The sequence below is a fragment of the Dermacentor albipictus genome, unplaced genomic scaffold (genome assembly GCF_038994185.2).
Source record: "Dermacentor albipictus isolate Rhodes 1998 colony unplaced genomic scaffold, USDA_Dalb.pri_finalv2 scaffold_11, whole genome shotgun sequence".
Taxonomy (NCBI): Eukaryota; Metazoa; Arthropoda; class Arachnida; order Ixodida; family Ixodidae; genus Dermacentor; species Dermacentor albipictus.
In genome coordinates, this window is record NW_027225565.1 from 10,864,156 (window position 1) to 10,888,476 (window position 24,321).

The 24,321-nt window shown below is 43.6% G+C and overlaps 1 protein-coding gene and 1 long non-coding RNA gene across 3 annotated transcripts in view; one reads left to right on the forward strand and one right to left on the reverse strand.

Annotated features, from left to right (window-relative positions):
- The window catches only part of LOC139051388 (uncharacterized), a 357,169-nt gene that overhangs the window by 188,185 nt on the left and 144,663 nt on the right, over positions 1–24,321 (reverse strand). The gene's annotated exons all lie outside the window — the stretch shown is intronic.
- Positions 14,128–19,267, forward strand: LOC139051274 (uncharacterized). Its single transcript, XR_011509299.1, has 3 exons — positions 14,128–14,475; positions 15,235–15,348; positions 17,719–19,267. It is a non-coding gene; the product is annotated as an uncharacterized lncRNA (long non-coding RNA).

Consider the following 24,321-nt stretch of genomic DNA (forward strand, 5'->3'; position numbering starts at 1 on the left):
TGTCGTTCTGTGTGGGTTTACAGCGTACCTGAACTGCTACAGTTTGATTATGCCCTCCGTCTCTGGACTCAACCGAGATTTCAGTCAAAATTCGGACTCCAATCTTTACACGTTAGTCCTGCCACCGCCATATTTACACTGGTTTCTCCAGCTTTGCAGCGCATATATGGTGCCGAACGCTTTTGCGCGAACAAAATGCATTGCCATAATGCTATAGCTATGAAACCACTGGTCATTAACACCGTCTATCCTCGATATTCACCTGCGTCTCGGAGACTCTCCGCTCGCATCCAATGCTGGCTGAGAGAGCGGGGAGGCCGGCGAGACCTGAGGGACATCGGCATGTGAGACTTGGATGTATATCTTCCCATACCCGCAACGGGCCATCTTTCTAGTTTCACTTGTTGTCATGGCTGAGCAAACGTTCCTTTTCTATTCAGAGAGATAATAATATATTTAAATGATGGGTCTAGACCAATTTGGGAAGGTGGGTAAAAGGAATGTAGATAATACAATTCATGAAGTTTACAAAGGAGCGAGGCAGGCCAGCGTCTTTAATTTACTTTTGATACATTCGTAATGGCTGCTATGCAAACCAAGTAGACAGACAATAAACACAAGCTCATGGAAGGATTGGCGCCGCAAATCGATTTATTACATAGTATCATCCGATGAAGACTCTACTGTCCTAGTTCTCTGAATAGAATCCTGAATTATGCAGTACCGGAATCAATGTAGTAGATCAATTGCAGGGTATCTAATATTAACGGAAATACTTCGCCATTGGTTATGATCGATCACCGCTGGACATTGCACGTTCGCGATAAGTAACGATTTAAGAGCAGTCAACAGAGCCCCGATGAGAGTAGCAGATGCCACGTAACCAAAGAGACCATGATGGAAGCCGAGAATATTAGCTCATGTGTCTCATGCGGCACGTGGTAGTGGCTGCCTTTTTTCTTGCTTCGTATCAAAGTGGCTAGTATTGCAAGTTTTTCATGACGGTTCCACTGCTATACGAAACGTGAAATTTTGCACCGAAGCTGCTTTATATCTCGGCTATCTGATATAATGCTTTTTAAGGGGATTTAATATTCTGTTGAATTTCAGCTTGAAGATGTGCAGACCATAACCCCGTCTATGGCGCATGATGTGACTTGGCGCCCACAAAAGACAGCAAAGGATGATGGGCAGTGTAAGATGTCAACTCCAATTAAAGTTTGTATAGTTTATGTCAATAACGTTGGCCAAGAAGCGCTCATATGTTTGCCCCCGAGATCCGATGCACCCCGGAGGAGATCCAGTTTAGAATGACTCACATTTCGCAACAAGCAATCATTTGTGAATAAATCGGGTGGCCTGCAGTTGGCAACGCCCTAGTGCCCTCTCTCTTGCGACCCAACAGTGGCAGGAGCGACCATAGTCATCGCGTTGTATACGAGGTATAGAGACCCGCCCAAGAACGTAGGAAAACAAAGGGGATGTTATGGTGGGTGTCTACACCGCCGTGCAACACAATTTTCGCGCTTGAATCGCACGAGAAGATGGACTACTTTCTCAGTGACACATTCTTAAATTTCTTGCGCGCGTTTCCAATCTGTAAAATGTCATATCTACGCGAATGACGTAAGCGTGAACACAACGCCTCCTTTTCGCATTTCTATCGCAGTAAACATGCAGAAACATCATGACCGTCTCTCTGGACACGCATCTTGGACTCTGTGGCTCGGCCGTCGCGTTCACGGTCGACCGCAATACAGCCCAAGGGAATCCGAAGGTCCGTGGCCATATACTGGAACAGGCGGCATATGGCGCTAGAAGCGGAAGTAGCCTCGTACTTCAGGCCCCGAACAAGCCCCGGTTGGAGCTAGATCATGCAGGTCTGCCTTTGCCTGCGACGATGATGATGCTTATGATGATGATGATGGTAGCCTCACATTATGGCTCATAGCCACAATGAGGGGCTAGCCAAAAATTTTGGATTGGGCATCTTCTTCTTCGCCGCCCTCACGCCCGTGCTGCTTCTCCAAGCGCCATGTTCTTTGCTGTCAGTGAATGAAAGAACTTTCTTGGAGACCCAGCGAAGACGCGAAGTTTTCGCGCACCCACCTAGTCCCACGTTTGAACCGGCAGGTCAAGCCCACCAACCCGGTCGCGTGAACTCCGGACAGCCGGGATTTTCTTGTCTAGAGCGGGGCTGCGTAATAGGGAGTCTCAGTCCTCGTTGCTTTACTTGGGGTATCTCGACCCGCGCTCCCAGAGCATGTGTGCTAGAGTGGAAGCCTGCCCGCAGGACGGGCAGCCGTCGTCGTGATATAGGTAGGGGTAACCTTCGCGCACAACGGCCAGACATGTGCCAGACTGTAAGAGTCTAAGAGAAAAGGCTTGCGCCCTATTCATCTTGCGGTGAGGGAGTGGAAAGACCCTTCCAGACATGTAGAAGAATTTCGTAGCCTAGTTGTGAGTAGCGTGAGTGTCCCTGTGGTCATAGGAACGCTATACAGGTACAGGTAGGGACGCTATACAAATACCCTGATTAACTCTAGAGAGGTGCGAATATTATGCATTCGGTTAGACTCGCGTCCGGAGTGCCATTGATTTTTAAAACATTGGTTCAAGTTATTTGGGACAATCGGTATCAGAAACAGCATTGATTTTTTTTTATCCATGCGACTGTTATCTCTTAGTACTGTGATCAATGAAGCGTCGTGAGTGAGTAAATAAACTTTTATTTGGTCCAGCAAAGTGCGATAAAACGCGCACCCGGCTAATCCCACGACGGGACTGACAGATCTAGTCTGCCGGCCCGATCGCGGGCGCGCTGGACGGCCAGGATTTGGTCCTCAAAGACGCGACTTCGCAGGAGCGCGTCGTGGAAGTTTCATTTTCTTTAAAAAAAGATCCCTGCCCGATGGCCCGAATAAATGTTTTTTCTCCCTCTCTTTAAAAAATATTTTTAATGTGCATGTACCTTGCGGGAACCACAGACACTGCTTCCTTGAAGCAGTGTCTGTGGTCTGTGTGTATATATATATATATATAGTCGCATCACAATAAACTATCTAGGACGACAAGGAGTTTAGAAGAAATTTGTTGTAGTAATTATTTGATAAAAGAAATTATAAATTATTAACATTTAAAGTTCATGTCGAAACAACGGGAAGCAGGTCGGATGCGACGCCTATGTTTCGTATCTCACCTGCGACCAGTTGTTTTTTAATCCACCTTGGTTTTCATTAATTTAAAACTCATTTATTCAGTTAATAAGTACAAGTAATTTCCCCGACGCTGTTTTTGCTGTCTTTGTTGGCTTCTTACGATAGTAGTAATAAAAATCGGGGCCCTAAGCTTCCTTTCTTCTCGGTCGTACATATGTATACGAGGAGGGCGTGTATGCCAAGTGAGCTCCTGAAATATATTTTGCAAAATAGCAAACGCAGTTTAATCCTGGATGCGGGACCTCAAAGAGGTGCGACCTACTGCTAACGCATTTTACTCTCATTTAACCCTCAATCGTGACCGATTATTTATTTGCACTGTCCGCACATGCAGCGTTGCCAAGCCTCGACCAGTCGGCCGACGCAGCTCCGACCAGGAGCTGCTTTAACGCTTGCCCCATTTGACCTGCCGAGCGCCATATTTATGTGGAATCCCCTATTAACTTTAACCAACAAGAGAAGAACATGCAGTATGGGAAACAACATCTGGCAGAAATAATTGAACAAAACTTCAGCACCTTCATCGCGAAATTTATTCTGAAACAATTTCCAATGACGAAAGACAAGATTTTGTGAATGAACTCACGGCGCCTTGCAATGATTCGATCTTCCACAGGAAGCCAATGCAAATTCCAAGTGCCGATTTTCACTGGATTTGACCAGCGCGCTTCCGCGATCACTGTGATGTCACTTGCCCTTGGCACTTTTCTTCGGCTTGGAAGCACTCGTCCGCTTGGCCCGCCGTGATTTCGACGAGGACCTGCTACGGGCGTAGCGGTGCCGATTACGTCCGCCACTCTTGGTGGTCCCGCTCGCGGCAGACGAGGAGCGGTGGCGTCGGCTCTTGCTGCGTCCCCTTTTCCTGCCACGGGTGCTCTCCGAGCCGGTGGTTGACGTGTGCTTGCGGCCACCTCGACCGCTGCGGGACGAGTGTCGGGATCGGCCACGGCTCCTTCCCCTCCTGTCATGCTGGCTGCTGCTGCCGGAATGGTGACTACGTGAGTGGTGGCGACGCTTCGTACCCTTGGCAGCGGCCGAGGAGGCATGGCTCCGGGACAAGCTCCGTGCTCGGGTCTTGCGGCTCACTCTGGGGGCCTTTTGTGAGCGTCCCTTGCTGGTGGACGGGACGGTCACATCAGCTTCTGGTGACGGTTCATCGGAGGCCTTTCTTGTCTTAGCGGAAGCCCTGGTGGTGATGGCTTTCTGCGCTGCCGGCTTCGCTGACCTGGACCTCGTCGTTGGTGTAGGCGAATCCTTGTTCGCCTTCCCGCGCGGCCGCTTCACGACGGGCGCCTCTTCCGATGGACTGCCCCCATCATCGGCAGCAGCCGGCTTCCGCTTCGCCCGGGTTGTCTTGGGTGGGGCCGCTTTCTTGTTGGTCGAATCATCCTCCTCCGTCATGGCGGCAACAGCCCGGCGCGCGCCCTCTGCCTCGGTCCTCCGTCGGCGCGCACTGCCGATGTCTCCCTGCCGTTGGCCTCCGCCTTGAGGCTGGCAGGGAATCGGTTGGCAGGCCTGGCTTCCAGAGCAGCCGCGGCCACAGTGCGAGGACAGCCGCCTGCCGCGATCCAACCGAGGCTGCCCTGGCCGGTCGAGCCGTGTTCGCGAGTCCCGTGGAACGGCGCGTGAAGTGCCGGGCTTCTTTCTCTTTCGGCGTGCCAATCTTCTAGCGAGCAGCCCTCAATTTTGCAGCATTCCAATGCTTGGAATGGTTAGCGATGTTAATACAGACCTTATAAAAATTGTGCCACATTTATTTACAGTCTGTTTTAACCCCAATATTTGTTATTTCCGGACTCTTCGGAGCAGGATACAAGCGAGAATTGTACGCGGGCATTTTGTAATCGCACGTATTGCAGTTAGGAGCTGTGCAGTACGGTTCTAACACAAAATCTACTGATGTGTATGTGTATGGCTTAGGAACTCGATTTCTATGCTATTGATATTCTAAAATGTTTTCAACTAATGCGTCTATATTATTGGTTTCCTCCACTAGTTCAATGTACGCTAATGCATATACACTCGCAGCCCTATTACTACTTTATAGCTGAACAATATGTTCTCTAGTGTAATGTATGTATAATCACCGAGCAATACTTTTCGTAAAATTTGATGCGATTGCCTATGTAGATATTCAATCAACAGAAAGCCTCCCTGTGCCTTCAGCTAGGCCACTCAGAATTTATTATCTCGGGGTTGAGTACGGCGAGATTTCATTTCGAGCCTTATATTCTGGCGCATGGTTTTATAACAGCTTCAACAGCAAACCATTGGCTTTGCCTTGTGTGATTGGTTAGAATGATTCTTGATATGACGGAAGCGCAATATTCACCAATCGCACCAGGACATATGAATGGTTTAGTTTCTGAACGGGCATAGTGGTAGCATAGCCACCATTATCCAACATGTGGACGCCCTAATTGGCGGTCGAGCAGACATATTATTTTCTAAATTCCTGCTGAGAACCTTAAACATTGCAGAAATCGCTTTCGGGCATTGGTCAATATCACGAAATGGGCGTAACCTTGTAAATATAGCCGAAGGAAACTCGCTTCGCAAGTATATTGCCATGTTAGCGTTTCGAATAGAAAGTTAATCGTTGAGCAGGAACCCCTGCAATGTATTTTCAATTTCACGGTAAATGGGTGGCATTTTTGTAAATTCATTTTTTTTTACCCGGTGTGGTGCCTCAGCGCCTTAGCCCTAAGCACGAGGTCGCAGCATCAAATCCCGGCCACGGAGGCTGCGTTTCGATGGAAGCGAAATGGAAAATTCTCCATGTCTTGATTATTTACGGCACGTGACGTTGCACTGGGCTGAAATCGCAAACATTTTGCGCCATTATTATTAGTGTGCAAAACCGTGCAAATTATGGTAGTCTGTGGCGATGTGACACCTGCATCGCCACGTTTTTTCCTTCGTTTCGGCCGACCTAAATCTTTTCTTAATGAATGCGGCTTTCTTCCTCATAGCGTTTTCACGCTTTCGTATTGTGTGTGGACATTTGTGGTTGAAGTGACTGCTTCTTTAAACGATGTGTATATTTTAAATGGTATTCGTTAAACAATACGCATCTCTTGCAGCTTTTCACTTATTTTTCAAATTGCAGTCAAAATTATTACTTTTCTCAAAATGAATTGGTATGCCCACGCCGGCTTCTTTTTTTTTACTTTTTATGAAGAAAAATATACGCAAGGCAGCACCGTCAATTTTCACCACGCAAATCAGATAGTGCCACTAAACAACGAATTGAACAAGACATATCAATGCCGGTGTTTCCATCGGGCAAACGGTAGTCTGCGGGGCACGCATCGCTATCGGTTATATTTGGCAGCTTATTGGTCAGCTGAGGTGGCCTGAGTCCCTTGCGTTTCAAGAGATAGCGGTAACGGGGCGTAGAACGCGCGCTCTTCGATACTGGATGGCTGCTTAGGTTGTCACAAGGATGAAAACACGCGGGTTGATGCCAACCTACGACAAGTATACGTTTTTTTTTTCTTTCTTTCAGAGGCAGGCATCTTCCCTAATGTATCACATGTCGGTGAGAGGCGTTTACGAAAGAATGACCTCGTGCTATGAGATGCCTGCTTTATTTTCACTCAGGAAGAAAGCCGCTTTCTTTTACGAAGGACGTTAGGTTGACTGCTTTCATTCACTTTCGTATGCAACACGTAAACATTTCGTCGAGTTAGAAAGCAAATTGTAAGGTTCAGTTTGCCATCTGCGCCATTATGATCGCGTCACCTTTACATCACGTCTTGAAAAAAAAAGCGAAATGTATAGAGCAGTACCACTGATCGTAGGGTGATAGCTTATCGAACTCTTAACGAAAACATTCCATGATGTGAGACTGCGCTTATCCCGTAGCGTTTTCGTCCTGTGTTGCCTTGGTGTTGTTCGCGTTCAGCGCGGCAGAGGAAAAAAGTCTCCATAGCAGCCATGCAAGGATTCGGCAGTGTCACGGGTGCCGCCAATATACATGAATTTGACGATTTCGAGTTGTTCCGACACATTCGCAACGTAAGCTTAAAGTAAGAATAATAAAGTTACGCCACATTAACGTAGAGAGAAGTGTAAGAAGAAAGTCTCATGGAATTTAACGATGTTCTTGTAGCATCTAGTACGACAGAAGTTAGGTTATCATTAGGAGTAACAGGTACTAGCGCTGGTGTAGATGTGCGATGGAGAGGAAATGCCCGATCCAGAGCCTCGTGCGATTCGGTGGCGCGATCCAGTTACGGCACCTGCAAAGGTGCACACTCGTCAAGACCAAATTTCAAATAACCGCTGCTCCATCGTGAAAAACATACAGAGGGAATTGTCCTACATGTCATATGTCGACATGTCAGACATGTCATATGTCGATTCCAACCATGCCGCCGTGTTCTTAGAAGGACAAGACAAAGATTTATTTACATTTTCATGCCTGGCCTTTATTGGCGACGTTGCAGCCACTGCACTAGAGCGTTAATTATACACTGGGTTTTGCGCATTTGTAGCATACAATTACGTAACCATTAGTATTTAAGAGAATAACTGTGCAGACCGCTATGACGCTTTTGAATCATGGCAGTGCCATTGCGATTGTCGCTCTTTCGGTCAGTTTTTCGCATTGCTGTACAACTGTATTAACGCATTGCACCACAGAGACGAGTTGTACTTTAGGCACCATGCGCTGTGCATAAACCAAACGCTTCTTGTCGCAGTAAACTGCTTTGTCACGCAGCCCTCCACAGATGCGCGAACGCCTGCTGATTGTCGGTGATCAAATTTCGCACAAAGTGCGGTACATTACGCGACAGTAAAATAAGAAAGGAACTTTTAGATTACACAATAATAGATGAATTACCTTTACAATTTAGCAACAATAGTGACCAATGAACTCGCTACGATTGCGATATTGGTTAAACAAGTACCACAGAATAACGCCACCTATAAAACTCGGTGCGCATTAGTCAGTAGTCGGGGTGTGCACGGAGTGTGCGGCATGTCTTTCCGGAACGACATGTTGTCCCGGAGAAGCTAATAATATTTAATCCAGGCCCAAAAAAACGTCCAACATATGCACACTTAACATAAGCACAAGTACACAGAATAAACGCCGGAAGACCCGAAACAATTCCAACGCTTTCCTGCGGCGATCGGCAGTGGGCAGCGAAGGGACGTGAAAGAGGAGGATTTGCAAACGCGGCGGCCGCTTTTGACTTTGACCGAAATGGCAAAACCCGCGTGCACTGTGCCTAGGCGGCACTATATATGTGTACATGTATATATATATATATATATATATATATATATATATATATATATATATATATATATATATATATATGGATATATATATCCACCTGCGGAAAGTTGTTTTTTCATCCACTTTAATTTCCATTTCTTTACCGTTTCTTTATTTCATTTATTAAGCACGAGTAATTCCCCCTATGTTGTCCTTGGTGGCAGTGTTTGTTGGCTTCTTATGATATGACTGTATATATATATATATATATATATATATATATATATATATATATATATATATATATATATATATATATATATATATATATATATATATATATATATATATATATAATGCGAAGCGTCTGAAACACGGCATGCCTCATGGTCGTGCTCGTCAAAATGAAAAGACTTGACCGTCGGGTGTTTGCGACGGGACTATGCATATTCTCCTTTGTCCTACGTCTACCCACTCGACGCCAGGGAGTGGTTTGTCTCCGAATTCCTCTGTGTGGTTTACCAGTGCGTTGACGAGAGGTGACCTATGCTGACCCCCTCTACGCCAAGGAGTGGTTTCTCTCCGAATATCACTTTGTGGTTTGACGATTGCGCTGAAAAGGCCCAATACCAGGAAACAAGATATAATGAGGTTGACCGGATAGTGTAAGTTGTAAAAAGGCCAGCGAGAGGTCACGAACACATCTTCTCTGCACTTGCGTCCAGGAGCACACATGCCAAACGTTCCTTTACTTTTTGCCTTGGAGCGCACTGCTCACCCGTAAGTTTGTGTTAAACTTCTGGCATTTCTTTTTACATCACCTCGTCTTCCCAGCCGGACCCTCTCCGATGGTCAATCTGCTTCCAGCTCCAAGCAGACGCTCTTTATGATCGGTGAAACACCGTCCCCGTAAGAACTAGTGGCAGCTGTAACACGTACTAGCGGTTGGACCGACAACATGCCTAATGCATACTGTTCTTTAGGAAATTGCTTTGCCAAAACTGCTGCTTACCTGGTCTCGTACTTGACGCCCCGGCTGTTCTTCCCGGTTTCAACAATTCCACGTGCGCTACGTGAGCACAATAATCCCAGAATCACATTCGCCTTCAGCGGCTCACGATCTTTCAGTCATGGACGGCCCTGTCACCCATGCGCGTCACAGCCTCGGCTAGTGCAGCAGCATACCTGTCGACGTACTGGCCGCTTCTCGCCTTTACCACGTGACATGGGATGGTCCATTCATGGGCGTTCCCGCGCCCGTGACGTCATTGAGTGAATTCTCAAAAGGCCTTCCGTGGCACCCATCTTCAGTGGTAAGGCAATGGCTCGATCGATAACGTGCCTGATCGTATGCTGTTGTTTACGCAGGTATGTTATTGCAATTATTGTTATTACTTCGAGTCTGATGTTGGCTCTCTACTGCTGCGGCCTTGCCCACGCAGTATAATTTCCCGCCTTTCGAGTTGTCTGTATTGCACGCGACAGCTTCTGCCTAGCCGAGATGATGAGATGAATACCGGCCCACCGAAGCCTGGACAGTCATCTAATCCCTACCTATCTGACCAGTCCGAGAGCAAGCTTAACACGTTCGAAAAGTACGTTTGCCTCTAAGTATCCTCAGCTTCAAGTGGTAATACAGGCAAAGCTTTGGCCACCGATAGCCCCAACATATATCTGCGGCCTTGCTTGATCTACGGAAAGAAATGAGTCACTACTTAGACAAGTTGCAGAAAGCTGTTGATGATCGACGGGGTGCCCTTGATTTCCACGTGTCAGAATTGTAGCCATCGTATTCATCAACTGACTCAGCTCAAGGAGGATCTGATTCTTTAAAATCTCGCATTGTCACACCTAAATCATTTACACCTATGGTTGAATGCCGATGATCGAGTCGCTGTACTTTCGAATAACGCCTAAGTGTGTTGGAATCATCCCGCCTTCCCCTCAACGATAGCTCTCCTTGCTGTCACTTACGCTCCGGTTTATCCCTTATGAAAATGGATTTAGAGTTCCTTTAGAACTCCTAATGAATTCCTATGGAGTCAAAAGGGACTCTATAGGAACTCGCGATCTATAGAGTCGTCTGCATAGAATCTTTATAAGAAGTCTATAGAAACCTTTCTATAGAAACAAGTCATTTCACACACAATAGATGTTCTATAGAGGGTGTATTGACGTCCTATGTACTGAATTCTATAAAGTAAGTTTTATAGAATGTCGTTAAAACTTCTAACGCGACCTGTCTATAGAATGGCTCTCCATTCGTTCTCTATAAATGTTCTATAGAGATTGTATTGATATCATATGTACTAAATTCTATAAAATCATGTCTATAGAAAGTTTTTAACACTTCTAATGCGGCTTGTCTATAGACTGACTCTCCATTCACGCTCTATAAGCAGTCTATAGAGGGTTTATTGTCATCATATGTACAATATTCTATAAAATAATGTCTATAGAAAGTTTTTAACACTTCTAATGCGACTTGTCTATAGACTGACTCTCCATTCACCCTCCATAAATGTTCTATAGAGGTCGTATTGACATTTTATGTACCAAATTCTATAGAAAAGATTTTATAGAACGTTTTCGGAAACGTTCTATAGAGGTCGTATTAACATCTTATGTTCCAAATCCTACAGAAAAATGTTAATAGAACCTTTTCAGAACTTCTAATGCGGCCTGTCTATAGAATGGCTCTACATCCTCCATAAAAGTTCTATAGAGGTCGTGTTGACATCTTATGTACCAAATTCTATAGAAAAATTTATAGAACGTTTTCAGAACTTCTAATGCGGCCTGTCTCTGGACTGGCTCTCCATTCCCGTTCTAAAAGTGTGCCATCATATGGCATACGTACTGAGTTCTGTGAAGGAACGTTTATATAAAATTAAACAAGCTAAAGTGCGGCCTGTCTAAGAACGGCTCTATATTTTCACTCTATAAACAGTACCCAGTATCCAGTGCATCGCCGGATTATGGGTCCAGTGCCGCGCGCTGGATGCATGGGGCGCTGGGCAAGCGCGGCGTACTGGGAGGCGCTGGTTACTGGTGCGAAAAACAGCTCTAGCGCGTTAAATACGTGGTGCCTGGACACCGTATGTATTTTTTTTGAATACAGAAAGCAACAGATAGCATTTTAGTACAATATAAATCGAAAAAATGAACATGTAAAAACAGAAGTGCTCTGACCAGGATTCGATCGTCGTACCTGCAGATCTCCAGCCCGGCTCATTACCGCTACGCCACGCCAGCATAGGGACATGGGCGGATAATTTAGCTTATCAAAATCGAGAAGCAGTTTTAGTTTCACAGAGAGAAGTCTTGCACAGACGTGGTAGATGCGCTATCGGCCAGCAACTACAACTCACGCCTGTACCACAAAGAAAAATTTGCTCTCCGTATTCAATAGTATGCTCGGAAGTGCCATAACATCGACTGCGATTGGTATTTTAGCTTCGAAAAAAGTCCTAAATGAACCACCGACCCGGGACGATGCATGAATGGGCTGTTACTGCCGATTTCGATAGCCGTTTCTTGTTCTTCACGCGAGGGGTATGCAATGTTTTCTTAGTTCAGTGATGCCTTTCAGTCTACACGTCTGTCTAGCCATATATATTCGTCAGAGAAACGCGGGCTAGTGCTGGGAGCCTTCGGCGATAGCACATATACCTGCGGTTATGATGCGTCACATCGGCGCTCCTCACTTCTTGTGCTGGCACTGTAGACATGAAAAAATTGTTTATTTAAAAGCACCGATGCGAAATATGAAATATAAAGTAATTTATCCTTTTTAGACTTCTTGATTCTTGAGGTTAGACGCGCCGATAGCGTGCAGACGGACTCGGCGGATACGCTATGCCTATGCTTCGATGGGGACTGATCTCGGCGCGGGTAGCTGGCGAAAGCTAAAATGTGTGTATTTGAGCCTCAGAACTCTTTTTAGTACAATAGGGAAAGTGGAAGCGCACGAATCGCCTCAGCCTTGTTATCGGTGCGATAATATCAAGCAGCGGTAGGCTTCGAACTCGGGGTCCGTTCGAGCGCGTCTGAACGACTTCTGGATTTCATGTCCACTCCACAACACTGCGACAATGGCGATAACTCCCAGTCATACGTTACGTGCGAACTACTAAAAAAGCGGCGTCCTCTGCGTTTGCGTGGTTTCGTTAAAGAATTTAGCTGTCCGCCCTGTCAAAAGGCAAAATGCAAAAAACGAAAGTGATTTTCAGTGTCACATGTGCAGGAATAAACATAAGGCAGCTCACGCACCTTTATTCCATGCTGCGACACGATATAGTTCTATGACCCTAAGATATAGCGTTATTTAGGACAAGAGACTAGTATCAAGCCATGAAATTGTATAAAGCATTTAATATTCAGCAGCGCTCGTCCTTGCGTGCTGGAGCCAGCGCGGCACAAACACAACCAGCGCCGTTTCCAATGCGAGCGTCTCTTCCAGTGTGACCCAGCTCTTATCCAGCGTTCCCACTGGTCTCGAGTGAGTTCCAGCGAGTGCCAGCGTACCCAGTGCGATCCAGTGCTTAAAAAAAAAAGAAGAAAGAAAAACGCGCTGGTTTCACACTGGAAGGCACTGGAAGACCCAGCAATCGGCATTTCAGAGGTTTTTTACTATCAAGAGCATCGTTAAAAAGACACTCATTGACCAAGGCAAACATCACACTAATCGAAATTAGGAAAACCAAATAAATATAACGGAAGCGCGCATTGTGGTTTATATCGCATACGCAGGTAAATCACAAAGATGTATACCAAGAAACACTAAGCAAAACTGCGCCTTAGCAATGGCGTCATATCTATTTGCTGGCATGCAGTGACTGCAGCACTTGGGGCGGAAACAGATCGAACGCCGCCGCACATTTCTGGCACATACCACTGAAATGCGACAAATGCACGCTGCAGAAACGATTTTTTTTTTTCAAGAAATTTTGAAAAGTCACAGACCACATGAGCGCGATCCGCGCATGATAAGCGCATCGCCACGAAAGCAAGATAGGGAACACATAAGCGTAACCTGTACCTCACGGGTAAAATTAAACATCATCGTATATACGTTGTTGTGCGACGGACACAAGCGCACGGAAACATCACCCACTGCACACGTGTATGTACCTCCGAGGTTGTGTCGACAATTTCTGGGGTACATTTAAACGACAGCAGGAAGTTACTTCAATGAGAAACGAAGTGAGGGCGCAGGCACTGCAGGTAACGGCTGCGCATAAAGTCAGTTAGGGTTTTAAGGCCAGTGACCGAGGTTGAAATCGTTAAAATCACACCGCAGCGATAGCTTACACAGGGTAAATTGTCGAGATCTTGAAGGCCATGCTTTTTGCTGGCTACATGTGGCATAAGCGATTCAAAAGCAAGAATACTGCATGTAATTTATTTCTGCCCTAAACTATAGCACACAATATGAGCATGTCAATGTTTCTTCTTGTCTAGCAACATATGTATGTAGTTCGGCTCAAAGGCCGGCTCAAAACGACACAAAACCTGCTGTAGTGGGTATTATTGTAGGAATCACGGAGGCCACGGCAGCCGCACTATTATACAGACGGCGCTGGCGGCGCCAGTATTTTCGTATTCAACGCGACAGGTAGAATACGAAGGTACGGCGTGTTGTTATTGCTCCGTCTTCAACGGTTGTTATGCGGGCTGCGTCGATGTGTTTGTTTGATCGTGTGTTATTAGGTTTGCTGTAATGAAATGAGGCGTAGTTCGCGAGCACGAAAGTGCCAGAAGATGGCTTGAGTCTCGCTGTAAGCACGCCGTATGCGTGGCGCGCCAGCTAAATGTGGACCAACGATTTTCATGCCATGGAGTGCGTTCCCTTTGTCTCCGCTTGTGTTCGTGGAAAGTTTGGTGGACGGCGCAAAGAAGTAATGCGTATTATTAGCGCGCCTCAGCTCGTCCACTACCCAGCGGCTTGTATGCTGCAAGTAACATCGCAGACGCATCACTGGAAACTTGGAGAGTGCCTTTCGACCTCGTCGTACTGTTGAAACGGTAAGCAATCGTGCTCGCCAACTACACGTGCGTTCATCCGTGTTGTGTGTGCTTCCCGTGTGTGTATAGAGTGCCTTGCGAACGTAGTAAGTGGAACACCCACGACAACAGTGAACCCTGTGCTGATACTTGCTACGCGCTGGTTGTAAGAATTGTGTACGCAACTCTATTGCCACAGTGCGGAATTGATAATCCTGATAAGTGTTTGCTTCCCCTGAGAAAAGTTTCGGAAATCGTGTTCGCCTTGTGCAGTTGTGCGTGAGCTCCCGCTTGTCTGCTAAAGTTGCATAGTAACGACCCGTCTACCTCTTCATCGATTCTTTCTTCAATGACGTTTCCTCACTTATAAATGCTTCGACGTTGTGCACAATCTCTGCTTACGAGGTTTTTGGCTAACGAACAGGTCTAAGAAAAAAATGTAAGCCAATCACATCTTGCTACTAGTACAGCTTTATTTCCAAGGCAAGATGTGTTGACATAATTGACTTAACTAAGCATGACAGGGGAACGTTGCCTATACTAAGTAATGGAAAAAAAACGTTAAGTTTAGATTGTAATCTGCTGCTGCGGTGCGTCCAAAACTTTATTTGATGTAGAGGTCCGCATTGTCATAACATTCGATGATTTCAAGCATTTGCTCTCTTTCCACATTAGTGCAGACATTGTTTTCGTGACTCTTTTAGTGCTGATTGCATGTTTTCACGATATCACAGCTTTATTGTGCCACTGCTATAAGCTAACATAGAATTGATTTTGTAGTGGCGAGGCCGTGACCCACAACATAAACTACAAGATCGAGGAGCCCCAAGAAATGCAGACCCTGTGGATATATGGCTGCAGCAGCATGGCGTGTGATCTGGATGGTCATGACAGGTGTGTATGAAATGTACGTGTTCCAAAAAGGGGGCTTGGTGTCATTCATGGTGAAGTTTGTCAACACATTACTTAATGCAGCATACTAAAGAGACTAAATATTTATGCAACCTTATTGAACTTGCTACCTATTAGTGTGCATAGCCATTATGCCCACATGATTGTGTTCTGTATAAAACTATACCCAACCATTCCTGATGTTTAGTATTTCCTTTGCGTAAGTTGCTTACCTGCAAGTTACATATATTTTTTGCTTTGTACATAGTGTATTTATGACTTTTTATTGGGGTTTTATTCTTTGAAAACTATTTCCTATGCTGTACCCCTATTTGCATAATTTTTTTCTGTTTGTGCTACAATCTCGTGCAGTTTTCTGTGCATGTAGGAATTCGAAGGGTAGTGGACTAAATATGTCACAGGTCTAAGCACGTAGTGTGCACATCTTTGTTTATCAATGATATCTTTACAGTTACTTCTCTGTTCCCATAGTAACAGCCACTGCAAAATACACATTTGGTGAGCTTTAATTTCTTGAAAATTAATATGAAGGTCAGTATTTACTAAGCTGCATTTACTTCTGTAGTACATAGGCACAGACTGATATGGATACCTTGTGACCTACACAGGATGCCTTTTTTGTTTGTTGCATTAAATATGGGGGCTCACCCACATCTCTTACTATATATGTGGTATGCCTCATCGATTTCACTTGTCAGTTTTTACGGTGGATGAAAACAGATGAACGATTGTAATCCAACATGAAGCCCTGTTGTAGAAATGTACGGCCAAGTTGGATGACCATACTGGTCTTTTAAATGAAATATGGTGACCTCTTATACACATGAGAAGATACCAGCCAGTTTGCCCTATGTACGCTTGACCACATGTGAAAGGGATACAGTGCACTCACTGCCTGTGACACACGACAAATTTGGTGGTATCTTTCACCGAGCAAGCCTCCCTTGCCTGCTTGCCTTTCTCAATTTCTCAATTCTCTTGCACACTGCTGTGCATATGGCACCCTGACAAGAAAGGCTTGCTTAGATACCACTAAATTTGTCTTGTCTGTCAGGGGTAGTGTAGTCTATTCTTGTGATCATGTGTATATTTGGTCAAATGTACATGCAACAGATTGACCGGTGCCTCAACACGTACCTAAGACAGTACCATAATTCACTCCCCGGATCAGTATGTTCGTCCCACTTGACCATGCACCGATGGGACTGGGGATGCGCGCCAGATTTAGACTGTTCAGCTGCGGCAACCAATTGACCAACAACATCACTGAGGAATGCCACATAAAAAGACTAGGTCACAATCTGTTTACTGAATTGTCCGCACCCTTCGTAGTAACAAATTTGTTTGTTGCAACTAGTTTTAGGCACGTTATTTCTTGTTAAATTTTCTGCTTGATCTATAGAGCAGTTATGCAATCAGTTTTCAAAGTTACTTGATTAGTATAATTTTTGTTTTCTGTTTTTCACGTGCCAGGTTGCAAGAAGAACACTTTTTAATTAAAACTGAATTAACTTTTCAATTGCAATTGGGCAGTCTTATCATTGCGTTTAGGATACATATCAGTGTACATACCCGTACTAGATTAGAAACTAATTGTCTCAATGACTCAAAAAGCACGAATATACTGTGTCCATTGTATCTGACAGTGACACCGCGACTGTGTTCCAAATACCACAAATTGGCAGTTATCCATCATAGTTTGCGAAAACAACTTAAAACATTATTGTTCCCCATACAATGCATACTTAGATGCATCGTCATGATTGCCCAAGCTCCATGTGAGAAATTTATTATTCGCATATTAAGCATAGTACATACCAACTATGGCTAATAGCGGATGGAATATTAATTTTGTCTACCGCTCAGCAATAGAAGCCAGTAGATCATTCCCTTCTTTTCAAAAAAATTTTTTTCTATGCATAGTGTGACATCTGTATAGGACTCTTAGCTCATGGGTTTTCCTGCTTGCTTATGTTATAAATGGGAATGTGTTGTCATTGCAAGATGAGATTAATGTGTGACTAGGCTGTTGTCGTTCGGAGATGCTTTTTGTCATCAGCAATTGTATTCTACTGCCAGGCACATTGGCCCAGTGCTGATGTCACCGAATCTTGGGAAAGTAAAAATATTCTCAAAAGTGATTCTCAAAAGAACTGCCACTGTTTGGCAGAGTGGTGGGGAGGTCGGGCGTTCTGCCACCTTTCTGTTATAATTTTTTTCTGAAATACTGAAAGGAAACTTAGCATAATGCTACAACTATATAGATATTTGTGGCATGTTTGTGCCTGCTAATACATTATGACTGAATGTTCATTACACCTTTTGAAAATTAATTTCAATTTTATTTTCCAGGCTCCACCGTCGCCGTTACTAGACGGACCAAATGAGGCCAAAAACTAGCCTTTCCTCACTCCATTCCTGGGAAGTGAAATAGCAGGTGATCATGTAAGAATGAACTTGCAACCATGTGGGCAGTAGCCAAAGCTCCCTACAGTTCATGCTGGTGGTGGAATGATAAGACAAACCGCAATATTTATTTGTTTACTTATTCACTTAATATTTATTTATTCATATCTCATGAATACTGTGCAGTTTTTTAGCAAGGAGTCAGGTAAAATAAAGAAATATTGTTGCATCAAAGTAAACGTTATTTGAAAAAGCATAATTCACGTAGCACGAATTCATGGAAACTGTAAATTTCGAAGAAACAGAGCAGTAAGGTTAACAAATCTTATATAACAAAAAATGAGATCACATTTCTGTTGGACCCAATACCATAATTTAATCTGTCAAATTAGAGATACCATATGCTGCTCTAATATACAATCACTAATTTATGAGTAGATGCGTGAAACTCTCAAACGTTGCAACAATTTCATGTAAGCTGTAAATTCATATATACAGTTTGTTGACTTTATACATAGCAGATGGAGTCTGCAGAACTATGATATCTCTTTCTGGCACAGAGACGGGGATTAGCAAGCTTCGTGGTGTTATTTTTCTTAAACCTGCCAAATAGTTCTTCCTGCAACAGGTAGAATTCTCAAATGCCGCAAACTTAATTCAAATGAGTGCTGTGGTTGTCTTAAAAGTATTTCTGTATTTTGGATGTATTTGAGTAGGAAAATTTACAGAATTAACGAACTTGTGCTAGCTCTTTTTTTTATTTACAGTTGCAAACTAAGTCCTTTTCCTTCAAGTTTTGCTATTTTCAGGAAATTTTAATAAAAATTGATGGTGTTAATGTAAAAACTATAATTTAAACATTTTTAAATGTATCAAACCTCATCAAATTTGGTTGCACAGTTGCCGAGAAAAACGATTCTACTGTTCATGTGCATTACATAGGAGCTCCTGAGCTAAATCTCTTTAGTCATTGCGTGTGTCGGTCTGGTTTGTATTTCTCACCCTAATTAGAATATTGGCTCTGATCTCAAAATTGTTTCCCTTACAACGAAATACAAGCTTTTAAACTTTTTACGATATATGCTGTACTGCTCTATGATAACCCCTGTTTGCCACATTTTTGCAGGGCCTACCAGTGCTAATTTTACACATAAACATAGACTAAAATGCTGTGTGGTTTCGGTATATGGTGTACTTATCTGTGAAAGCCATTATTTGCCACATTTTTGCAGCGACTGCCAGTGTTATTTTTGCTCAGACTAAAATGCTGTGTCGTTTCGTCAGGCTGACACAACATTGCAGTGCACATTCATATCAGTCTATTTTCAGGCTTTAGTATCCAAACATTTAATGTGCACTGCTGGAACAGGCACTCCTTTTGCAGTTTTAATGGTATGGTTTCTTGTCCTAGTAAAGCCTGTTATTGCGAGGTGTCAACTGTAATGAAGTCTGCCACTGATTCTTTTACCTCATGTTTCGTGTGTTTGCACCACCAGCTTGACCTGAGAAGCATGTTGGCAGCTACAGTTTGTGTTTTGCAAGTTCTAGTCTGAAGTGTGTATGTCACATATATGAAGCATGTATCTAGTCTGAAGTGCAATAAACATTTCAAACTGAATACTTTGTGGTTGTAGCACCAATTATTTTGCCACTGCATTTACTGTAGTCCTTATTGCCTACAGTAGAACTTTGGTAAATTGCAAGTACTTTACACACATCGGCCTAGCTTTTATAGGCATTTGCTTGTAGGGACTCGAAAGCAACTGCATAGAAATATTCTATAGAATTTTTGTCTTTAGCATCTCTAAAGCAACGCGATAGAAATATTCTATAGAAATTTGCCTTTAGCATATCTAAAGCAACTCGACAGAAATATTCTATAGAAATTTGCCTTTAGCATCTCTAAAGAAACACGATAGAAATATTCTATAGAAATTTGTCTTTAGCATCTCTAAAGGAACTCGATAGAAATATTCTATAGAAATTTGTCTTTAGCATCTCTAAAGCAACTCGATAGAAATATTCTATAGAAATTTGTCTTTAGCATCTCTAAAGCAACTCGATAGAAATGTTCTATAGAAATGTGTCTTTAGCATCTCTAAAGGAACTCGATAGAAATATTCTATAGAAATTTGTCTTTAGCATCTCTAAAGCAACTCGATAGAAATATTCTATAGAAATTTGTCTTTAGCATCTCTAAAGCAACTCGATAGAAATGTTCTATAGAAATGTGTCTTTAGAGTTCCTATAAGAATGCGGTGGCCAAATAACTTTTGAAACTCTATAGGAAAATTCTATAGGCAATCAAAATAAACACAATAGAGTTCTATAGAGAAAGTTCAAAAGACTTTCTAAAAAAACACATTAAAAATTTTTGTAAGGGTATAAATACACGCTTGCCGCTCCCTTAAAAATATTTAAAAAAATGATGATACAGATACTCACTCTAGGCGAAATATCATGTTGCACAGACTCAGAGAAGTCAAGAAACATAATGTCCTACATAAAGACAGGATCGTGGAGTTGTCCCAAAGCTCAACATTTTTTATCCTTAAATAAATTCGTTAAACAGCATCGAAATAAGGGGAAGTGAACGCTTGCGTGCTTTGAGTATGAGGTTAATAGACTTTCGAAGCAAAATAGACCTAATGAGTAAAACTCTTGCTTTGGCTAGTTTGTTCATGCTTGAATTAGTAAAAGCAAGGCGTAGAAGACCAGGCCTCAAGAAGAACACAAACCACAGGACCCGTCCTGTCGGTCCTGCCGTTTGTGTTCTTCTTCTTGAGTCCTGGTCTTCTGCGCCTTGCCTTCACTAATTCAAGACCTAATGAAAAACGTGTCAGCACGAAACGGCCCATCTCTTCACACTTCTGAAGATTTAGGTAATTTCCAAGCAATGATGTCATTGTGAAGCTCCAGCGAGACCATCTTTTCATTGGCCGCGTCCCTTACCACTCGGATGAATCTTCTAACCATCTTGTGAATGAAACCCGCGAATCATCCTTATCATCCACATCTCCCCGTTGTCTACGCCCCTTCCGCCTTTGAACAACTTTCTTTACTCCATATAATATATTCCCCAGCCCTAACTTATATGAACGACTTACCGAGTATTATTTCTTCTAACACCAGACTGTTCGTAGATTACTGCGTCCTTTATCATCCAATTAACATATCTGACATTCACTTACTTCAGTCTGAACTCCATCGAATCGAAATCAGGTATAACAAGTGACTCTTGTCACTAAACACGAAGAAAACATCACTGCTTTCTTTTCCTCGCCAGCAATATGTTTTTGACTGACGAATTATATGATTTACAACTCCGAACTTTCAAGCGTAAATACGCGCAAGGACTTAGGTGTTAATTTTTCGTCAAAATTAACAAGGTCCCTTCACATAACGCACGTTTAACGAAGCTAACTGCGCTCTTGGGTGTCTACGTTGGAACCTTTACCTAGCAGCTCCTTCGGTCCGACTTCTCGCCTGTCAAACATTATTCAGACCGAAACTTGAATACGCATGCGCTGTTTCGGACCCTGACCAGTGCAGCCTTAAGGAAACGCTAGAATTTCTGCAGAAATGTCGAGTCCGATTCATTTTCTCAGATTACTCATATCAGACAAGTGCCAACGAATTAAAATCTCTCGTTTGCCTTAAACGTCTTTCGTCGCGCGTCGGTATAGCACGTCTGCGCCTAATCTTCGAGTTTTATCTAGCGTCATCCAATAATTTTGCCATCAAGGCCGCCCATCATCATTAAGATCGCAACAGTCACAAAAAAACAGCATAGCCGGCACATTTGTTCATTCCTTTTTTTATCAAAATATCACGAGGTTGGAATGTCCTTCCCTCTTACGTTGTGGCCCGCTCCAGTAGTGTACTCCACCGACTTCAAGGCAACGATCGAGAAATTGTGTTGTGAAGATATCGTAAATAAAAATAAATAAATAAATAAATTAATTAATTAATTACTAAATAAATAAATAAATAAATTACTAAATAAATGCTAGAAGCATCTCGAGCAAGCTCATTGATAGTCTGTCTCTAGCAACTTCGCATTCTCCACATATAGTCTGCCGAACTGAACCATGGCTACATGGAGGAATTCTAGACTCCGAACTTGCACCTTCCTGCTACGTCGCTGTCTGCATCGTAACAAATGCCGAGGTGGTAGTGTCGCTCTCTTATTTTGGTCAGGCCTGAGCTTCTCTCGCATTCCTGGGCTTTAATCGTGAATCTTTGTGATGCAATCTCTACTCGGCGAAGCACACTCTAATACCGTCGGTCTTATACCGTCTTCCTATTTATACCATTGACAGGACATATGTGCACTATTAATTTGGGCGCAAACAGAACGTCCACGTTTCAAATCTCATAACTATGGCAGACATTACCGTACCAGGTGTCGATTAGGGTACACACACTTCTTATCGACATGACGCCTTTCAAAGAGGTGAACTAATACACCTCGCCTTGTCCTGCGTCACTAAAACAACTCATCCAGAAGAACCCCACAGCGCATAAATCTCGTGTTGACCTTGTATTCTAAAAAAAAAATGATCCGACCTTGAAGAGTTATTCTCACGGCGACATCATGGAATTTTGGACCCCAAGGATGTGTTGTTTCCCCTTCCTTGTCCAGTTTCCATGTCCCGCGTTCAGTTCAAGAGATTTTATGACTTTCATTATGCAAGCAGTAGTCAGGACAGCGGTTTGGTGAACGGCCAAGCATAGCGAGCACAAGTTCCATCGTAGCGCAATTGGTAATGCAAAGCATGCGTGATGCGAAGGTTGTGGGTTCAGCCCCCTGCTAGCTACGGCAAAATTCCGCGTCCACTTTCATTTCCCCTTCGCATTTCTACAGCTCAATGAAAAACTACATATATAACTTTTTCTATGCTGTCCTTGACTTCATTATTTGTTGGCTTCATGTGGTTGAGGCCAACGAAAATCGTGACTCTTAAGTTACCCTTGTCCTCGTTTACTGCTGTGATCCGAGTAAATTTTATCAGGTGTTAGAAAGAAAAACGAACTGTATGATCATACTATTGTACGCACTAGCTTAACTTTAGGCGCGATTTAAGCTGCGAGTATAGATTCACGGCAGTGGTGTGGTCAAGAGCCAATCAGAGCGAGAACGACTACCAAGAACGGCGTCTCTCTTCACATCATTTGCTGCAGGCGTCCGTAGTATTGTACAGGGAATCCAAAGGAGATGGTGCTTATGTAAGTGTACTAAAACTTGTCAATTTAACCAATGTCTTGAAAGAAAGTAGAAACAATTTAAAACTTTACATTATATTGCGGAAGAAGGCATAGGGCCGAATATTCTTCCAGGCTAGAAGAATGAAACGGCTGTATAATGCCGCGCTGAGCAGAGCGTTGCGCATTGCAACAAACAATGTGTGCTGAAAGCTCCGTTCACGAATCTTCGCATTGCAACGCAGTTGTATAGAAACCAGAAATGCGTGCAGACCATTAGTGTGAACAGGAACCTTGTGTTATGTTTATGCAGCAGTTGGATATGGTCTTTCCAGATCGAAAGCTAGACTCGTTTTTTTTTATTCACCCTCCATGTTCAGAGCCTAAAATGATATAAATTCTAAGGAAGCAGAGCGATAATCTTGTGTTGAATCGGAGCAATGCAACAGAATCAATGTTTTAAAGTTTGGCCTTTAAGAGTAACGCCGGGTTCCTCTTTTTTGCGTTCTTTCAACGTTGAGGAAAGGTTTCAATATAATTTGGCACAGTGCCTAAGCGGAACCTGTTGAGTAACAGGTGTAGCTAGTATTCACGACAAAGAAGTGCATAAATTTACGCCAAACTCTGTAATCTAATACACAGCGTTCATGGTAACTCCGCCTTTCTTCGTCTGCTTCTCACTCGTACAGTGGAGGATTGGCGCAGTCCTTTTTTTTTTTCCTTTTGTGTCCATCAGTCACATTCATCCATGCACCGAGGCAATGAAAGGCTCTGGCGCGTGAGTACTGAACGCCTTTATCCGAAAGTATATACGATGGATCTCGCGGCGTTTATATGCCTGTAAACTGTGTAAACGTTTGCCGTTTTGGTGAACACCGCGTTGCATTACCCCGACTAGTGCTCGACGAGACATCGCTGAGCAACAACAGCCCTAGATTTGAAATAAAATCGTAGCTCGCTTCAATAGGGAAACTAGAACAAAAGTAGTGGAGATAAGGCAGGCATTCATTCCGAAGGGTCGATGTCTCGCTTTTTCGAATCTTTCTCTCTACAGCATGAGGTGATCACGTAGTATCGATTCTCTACGTTAAAGCTGTTTAGAAAGCTCTCCTTACGCTGAAGTGACTCACTCACCAAAACAATTACAATGCAGAGAACTTCACGAGCAATCTCAGTGAGCAGACGAAGTCAGTCAAACCGAAGAACTTAGTGGCAACAGAGGAAGTAACGGTCCCGTGTGCGTTTCCGAATAGGAACGAAAAGCTCCCTTATTTATGGTCACAGTTTGTGTACATCAAGGAAGGAAAAACAATGCTATTAACGCGGCTGCTTGGCTAGACTTCA